At 37.0% G+C, this 7,481-nt stretch overlaps 1 pseudogene; it reads right to left on the bottom strand.

Moving 5' to 3' along the window:
• Positions 1 to 1,375: 1,375 nt before the first annotated feature.
• On the bottom strand, positions 1,376 to 1,500 carry LOC116592068 (annotated as a pseudogene).
• Positions 1,501 to 7,481: the final 5,981 nt, after the last annotated feature.

Here is a 7,481-nt window from a genome sequence, read left to right as displayed (position 1 = left end):
CATAACACCTAGTTTTGTTATTAATATTGTCCTAGGGTTTTTGGCTTTGACCCCAGTTGCTCTGTTTTTAATTGGGAATCCAGAGAGATTAAAAAGTGTGTCCCCCATTATGCTAACTGAAATAAGCCAGTCACAAAAAGACAAATATATGATTTCACTTATATATAGTACCCGCAGTAATTAAAATCATAGAGACAGAAAGTATAAGGGCGGTTGCTAATGTTTGGAGACGAGAGAATGGAGGGATATTGTCTGACATAGAGTTTCAGTTTTGTAAAAAGAAAATAATTCTGGATATGGATTATGGTACATCACAATGAGACTGTACTTAATACTGCAAACTTAAAATGCTTAAAATTTTATGTGTTTCCTGTAACAATTAAAAAAACGGGGCGGCGAGGACCTGGCTGGCTCAGTCACTGAAGCATGTGACTCTTGATCTCAGGGTTGTGATTCCAGCTCCATGTTGGGTGTAGAGATTACTTTAAAAAGTAAAATCTTGGGGCGCCTGGGTGGCTCATTGGGTTAAAGCCTCTGCCTTTGGCTCATGTTATCATCCCAGGGTCCTGGGATAGAGTCCCGAGGCGCCCCCCCCCCACCATCTGCATCTGGCTCTCTGCTCAGTGGGGAGCCTGCTTCCTCCTCTCTCTCTGCCTCCCTTGTGATCTCTCTGTCAAATAAATAAATAAAATCTTAAACAACAACAACAACAACAAAATCTTACAAAAACTTTTTTAAAGGAAAAAAACAGGGAAGAATACCATCACCACCATCATCTTCCAGAATCCTCTCCAAGTGTCCAATCTTTATTTTTTTTTTAAGATTTTATTTATTTATTTGAGAGAGAGACAGAGATAGCAATAGAGAGCAGCTCGAGCAGGGGAGGAGAGGGAGAACCAAGATCTCCCCCAGGTCGGCGGGGTGTGTCCCAAGACTCTGGGATCATCTCCTGAGCTGAAGGCAGAAGCTCAAACGACTGAGCCACCCAACTTCCAATCTTTAAACAGTGTTCCACGTTAAAACCCAGGAGCACCTACTCTTTACATCCTTTTTAACAATGAGTATTATCTTTCTTCAGTCCATGCCTATTGGATAGATTTAAATAATGAATTATACTAAAGTTTTAATTTGTCTTAAAATAATAACAAACAAAGGTATGTCCCTGTACTCTACTGGTCAGTGGTCTTGGTTCCAAACAACAGACATTAACTCTGCTTAACCTTAGCAGAAAAGGAATATATTAGAATGGTGCTATGAAGCTCCCAGAATCAATGAAAGTGGACATAAACATGAAGGGGGCAAGAACCAACCTTAGAAATATCTTATGTCAGTCTACTTATGGCCTTCCACCCACAAGCCTAGTTTTGAAATCATGGTGCTTGCCACAGTCTGGATATTGTTCTTGAGGTTAATAATGAGGTTTGGCTTAATGTTTTCAATTAGCAATAATCGCGCCTCAGATAAACCTCATTGGCTACGATACTGCCACTGTGCAAAGCTTGGCTTAATGTTTTATCCTGTTCCTAATTTCCTGGGCAGATTTATCCCCTCAGAAAAATAGTTCTTTTTTAAAAGTTAATTAATTATAACTAATTCATTAATTAAATTTTAAAATTTAATTCCAGTAAAATTAACATGCAGTATTAGTTTCAGGTGTACAGTAGAGTGGTTCAGCAATTCTATACATTACTCTACGCTCATCATGATAAGGGAACTCTAATTCCCATCAGCTGTCACCCAACCCCCCACCATCTCCTCTCTGGTAACCATCACTTTGTTCTCTATAGTTAAGGATCTATTTTGGGGTTTGTCTCTTTTTTTGTTGTTCATTTGTTTTGTTTCTTCAGTTCCACATATGAGTGAAATCATATAGTATTTGTCTTTCTCTGACTGACTTATTTCACTTAGGATAATACTCTCTAGCTCCATCTATGTTGTTGCAAATGTCAAGATTTCATTCTTATTTTATAGCTGAGTACGATTCCATTGTATGTAAACATCACATCTTCTTTATCCATTCATATGTTGTTAGACATTTGGGCTGCTTCCATATTTTGGCTATTGTAAATAATGTTACTATAAGCATAATGGTACATGTATCTTTTCGACTTAATGTTGAAATGTATTCTTTGGGTACATACCCAAGAGATGGAATTACTGAATCATAGGGTAGTTCTATTTTTAATCTTTTGAGGAACCTCCATACTGTCTTCCACAGTTCCCACCAACAGTGCACGAAGATTCCTTTTTCTCCACATTCTTGCTAACACCTGTTGATCCTTGTGTTGTTGATTTTAACCATTTGGACAGGTATGAGGTGATATCTTATTGTGCTTTTGATTTACATTTCCCTGTAATAAGTGATGTTGAGCATCTTTTCCTGCATCTGTTGGCCATCCGGATGTCTTTTACCCATTTTTAATTGGATTGTGAGTTTTGGTGTTGAACTGTTCTTTATATATTTTGGATACTGGCCCCTTACTGAAAAATGTCATTTGCAAATATCTTCTTCCATTAAGTAGATTGTCTTTTAGATTTGTTGATTGTTTCCTTTGCTGTGCAGAAGTTTTTTATTTTGTTGTAGTTCCAATAGTTTATTTTGCTTTTGTTTCCCTTGCTTCCGGAGGCATATCTAGAAAAAAATGTGACAGCCAATGTCAGGGATATTGCTGCCTGTGATCTCTTCAAGAATTTTCATGGTTTGAGGTCTCACATTTAGGTCTTTAATCCTTTTTAAATTTATTTTTGTGTACGGTGTAAGAAAGTGGTCCAGTTTCATTCTTTTGCGAGTAGCTGTCCAGTTTCCCCAGCACCATTGGTTAAAGAGACTGTCATTCTCCCATTGCATATTCTTGCCTCCTTTATAGAATATTAATTGAGCATATAAGTAAATCATGTGTTTGCTTCTGGGCTCTCTATCCTGTTTCATTAATGTATGTGTCTGTTCTTGTGCCAGTGCCATACTGTTTTGATTACTTAATCATTGTAGTGTATCTTGAAATCTGGGATGTGATACCTCCAGCTTTGTTCTTCTTCAAGATGACTTTGGCTATTCAAGGTCTTTTTTGGTTCCATACAAATTTTAGGATTGTTTGTTCTAGTTTGGTGGAAAATGCTGTTCGTATTTTGATAGGCATTGCATTCAATCTGTAGATTGCTTTGGGTACTATAGACATTTTATCAATATTTGTTCTTCTAACCCATGAGCATGGAATATCTTTCCATTTGTTTGTGTCATCTTTAATTTCTTTCATTGGTGTTTTATGGTTTTCAGAGTATAGGTCCTTTACCTCCTTCATTAAGTTCATTCCTAGATGTTTTATTATTTGACATGCAATTGTGAATAGGGTTGTTTTCTTAATTCCTCTTTCTGCTAATCATTATTAGTGTATAGAAATGTAATGGACTTCTGCATATTGATTTTGTGGCCTGCAACTTTATTGAACTCATTTATCAGTTCTAGTAGTTTTTGGTGGAGTCTTTCAGGATTTCTGCCTTTATGTCATCTGCAAATAGTAAAAGTTTTTTTACTTCTTCCTTGCCAATTTGGATGCCTTTTATTTCTTTTCATTGTCTGACTGCTGAGGCTAGAACTTCTAGTACTACATTGAATAAAAATCGTGGAAGTGGACATCTCTGTCTTGTTCCTGACCATAGAGGAAAAGCTGTCGGATTTTCCCCCATTGATGATGATATTAGCTTTTATATATGCCTTTATTACATTGAGGTATATTCCCTCTAAACCTGCTTTGTTGAGGATTTTTATCATGAATGGATATTGTACATTGTCAAATGCTTTTTCTGCATCTATTGAATGATCATCTGGTTTTTATCCTTTCTCTTGTTGATGTGATGTATCATGTTTTATGATATTGAAGTATGTTCTCTCTAGGATCTTGGTGAGAATTTTTGCATACATGTTTATCAGGGATGTTGGTCCATAATTCTTCTTGGTGGGGTCTTTGGTTTGGGGATCAAGGTAATGCTGGCCTCATAAAAAGAGTTTGCAAGTTTTCCTTCCATTTCTGTTTTTTGAAACAGCTTCATGGGAATAGGTATTCTTCTTTAAATGTTTGGTAGACTTCCCCTGGGAAACCATCTGGTCCTGGACTCTTGTGTATTGGGAGATTTTTAATTACTGCTTCAATTTCTTTGATGGTTATCAGTCTGTCCAGGTTTTCTATTTTTTCCCATTTCAGTTCTGGTAGTTTATATTTTCCTAAGAATGCATCCATTTCTTCCAGATTGCCTAATTTGTTGGCATATAGTTGCTCATAATATGTTCTTATAATTGTTTGTATTTCTTTGGTGTTGGTTGTGATCTCTCCTCTTTCATTTATGATTTTGTTTATTTGGGTCCTTTCTCTTTTCTTTTTGGTAAGCCTGGTTAGGGGGTTATTGATCCTATTAATTCTTTCAGAGAACCAGCTCCTAGTTTCGTTGATCTGTTCTACTGTTCTTTTGGTTTCTAGTTCATTGATTGCTGCTCTAATCTTTATTATTCTCTTCTCCTGCTGGTTTTAGGCTTTATTTGGTGTTTCACCAGCTCTTTTGGGTATAAGGTTAGGTTGTGTATTTGAGACTTTTCTTGTTTCTTGAGAAAGGTTTGTATTACTATGTACTTTCCTCTTAGAACTGCCTTTGCTGCATCCCAAAGTTTCTGAGGAGCTGTGTTTTCATTTTAATTTGTTTCCATGAATTTTTAAAATTCTTCTTTAATTTCCTGGTTGACACATTCATTCTTCAGTAGGATGCTCTTTAGCCTCCAAGTATTTCTGTTCCTTCCAAATTTTCTCATGTGATTGAGTTCCAGTTTTAAAGCATGTGGTCTGAAAATATGCAAAGAATAATCCCAATCTTTTGGTACTGGTTGAGACCTGATTTGTGGCCCAGTATGTGATCTATTCTGGAGAATGTTCCATGTACACTCGAGAAGAATGTGTATTCTGTTGCTTCAGGGTGAAATGCTCTGAATAAATTTGTGAAGTCCTTCTGGTCCAGTGTGTTATTCAAAGCCCTTGTTTCCTTGTTGATCTTCTGCTTGGATGATCTGTCCATTGCTGAGTGGAGTGTTAAAGTCCCCACTACTGTTGTATTATTATCAATATGTTTCCTTAATTTTGTTATTAATTGGCTTATATAATTGGCTGCTCCCAAGTTTAGCATAAATACATACAATTTTTAGATCTTCTTATTGGATAGACCCTTTTATTATGATATAGTGTCCTTCTTCAGCTCTTATTACAGTCTTTGGTTTAAAATCTAATTTGTCTAATGTAAGGATTGGCACTCCAGCTTTCTTTTGATGTCCGTTAGCATGATAAATGTTCTCCAGCCCCTCTTTTTCAATCTGGAGATGGCTTTTGGTCTAAAATGAGTCTCTTGTGGACAGCATTTTCATGGGTTTTATTTGTTTGTTTGTTTGTTTTTTATCTAATCTAATACCCTGTGTCTTCTGGTTAGAGTGTTTAGACCAATTACATTCAAAGTAATTACTGAAAGATATAAATTTAGTGCCATTTTATTACCTGTAAAGTCACTGTGTCTGTATATTATCTCTGTTCCTTTCTGGCGTTTGTTACTTTTGGGCTCCTTCTTCTCTGAAAGGAGCCCCTTTAATATATATATATATATATTTTAAGATTTTATTTATTTATTTGAGAGAGAGAGCACATGAGAGAAAGCATGAGTAAAGGAGAGGGAGAAGCAAGTTCCCCACTGAGCAGGGAGCCCCACGTGGGGCCTGATCCCTGATCTTGGGATCATGACCTGAGCTGAAGGCAGACACTGACCAGACTGAGCCACTCGGACACACATACCCCCTTTAATATTTCTTGCATGGCTGGTTTAGTGATCAGATTCTTTTGTTTTCTGTTTGTCCTGGAAGTTCTTTATTTCTCCTTCTATTCTGAGTGGCAGCCTTGCTGAATAAAGTATTCTTGGCTGCATATTTTTCTTATTTAGCACCTTGAATATATCATGTCAGTCCTTTCTGGTCTGCCCAGTCTCTGTCCACAGGTCTGCTGCCAGCCTTATGTTTCTACCCTTATGGGTTAAGAACCTCTTGTCCTGAGCTGCCTTCAGGATTTTCTCTATCTCTGAAATTTGCAAGCTTCACTCTTATATGTTGAGGTGTTGACCTATTTTTATGGATTTTGAGGAGGGTTCCCTGTGCCTCCCGGACTGGAGTGCCTGTTTCCTTCCCTGGATTAAGGAAGTTCTCAACTATAATTTGTTCAAATAAACCTTCTCTCTCTTTCCTCTTCTTCTGGGACCCAAATTATTCTAATATTGTTTTGCATTATGGTATCACTGATCTCTCAAATCCTCCCTTTGTGATCCAGTGGTTGTTTATCTTTCTTTTTCTCCACTTCTTTATTCTACATCATTTTTGTCTTCTATTTCACTGACCCTATCCTCTGCCTCATTTATCCTAGCAGTTAGAACCACCATTTTTTATTGAATCTCAGGAATAGCCCTTTTTATTTCAACCTGATTAGATTTTAGTTCTTTTCTCCAGTAAGGGATTCTCTGGTGTCTTCTATGCTTTTGTCAAGCCCAGCTATATCTTTATAATAGTTGGTTTGAATTCTAATTCCCACATCTTACTTGTATCCATATTGATTAAATCCCTGGCAGTGAATACTGCCTCCTGTTCTCTCTTTTGGGGTGAGTTTTTCCATCTCATCCTTATGTCCAGAAAAGAATAGATGGAAGAGAGAAAAATACAAAAACAGCAACAAGACATCAGAAAAATATGCACTAAACAAATCAGAAGAGAACAGAAACAACAAAAAAGAGAGCGAGAGAGAGGGAGAGAAATTAAACAAGAAGTAGAACAGAACAATAAACTAGATTCTGGGTGTATTTTGGTCTGTTTGTTAGAAGAAACTAGATCTCAAAATAGGAGAGCAAGAAAAACTTACACAAAAATAAAATTGAATACAGTGAAAGGAAGCCAAAAATGAAAAATATATATATAAAGTGTAAATGTAAAAATGAAAATTAAAAAAGACTTAAAAAAAGAATTGATAAAATTAAAAAATAGCTGAAAAGAAAAAAAAGGAAAACTGAAAGAGTAAAGAATAATGAGAAAAAAAACCATGAATGCTATATACTCTTTTCCCCAAGAGCTGAGTTTTCCAGCTTTCTATGATCAGTAAATTTGGTATTAGCTGATGTTTCTGCTGGTGTTCTGGAGGAGGGGCCTATTGCACTGATTCTCAAGCGTCTTTGCCCTGGTGGAATTGCACCCCCTTTGCCAGGGAGCCAGGCTCAGTATAAGTGTCTCCCTCCAGATTGCACTATATGGCTGTTTTGCTCTCTGAAGCAACAAAGGGGGGGGGGGGGTTCGGGGGTGATTGTGGTGGTGAAAATGGCGGCGCCCTGATCTCTAGCCCCAGAGCTAAAAGTTTGTGCCCCCTACTCTTCAGTGAGCCTTCACTGAAAAGCAATCGCTATTGTCTCCCTGGTTTCTGTTA

Source organism: Mustela erminea, chromosome 5, assembly GCF_009829155.1.
Source record: "Mustela erminea isolate mMusErm1 chromosome 5, mMusErm1.Pri, whole genome shotgun sequence".
Classification (NCBI taxonomy): domain Eukaryota; kingdom Metazoa; phylum Chordata; class Mammalia; order Carnivora; family Mustelidae; genus Mustela; species Mustela erminea.
The sequence above is the reverse complement of the archived record's forward strand: the minus strand, read 5'-3'. Positions and strand labels throughout refer to the sequence as shown.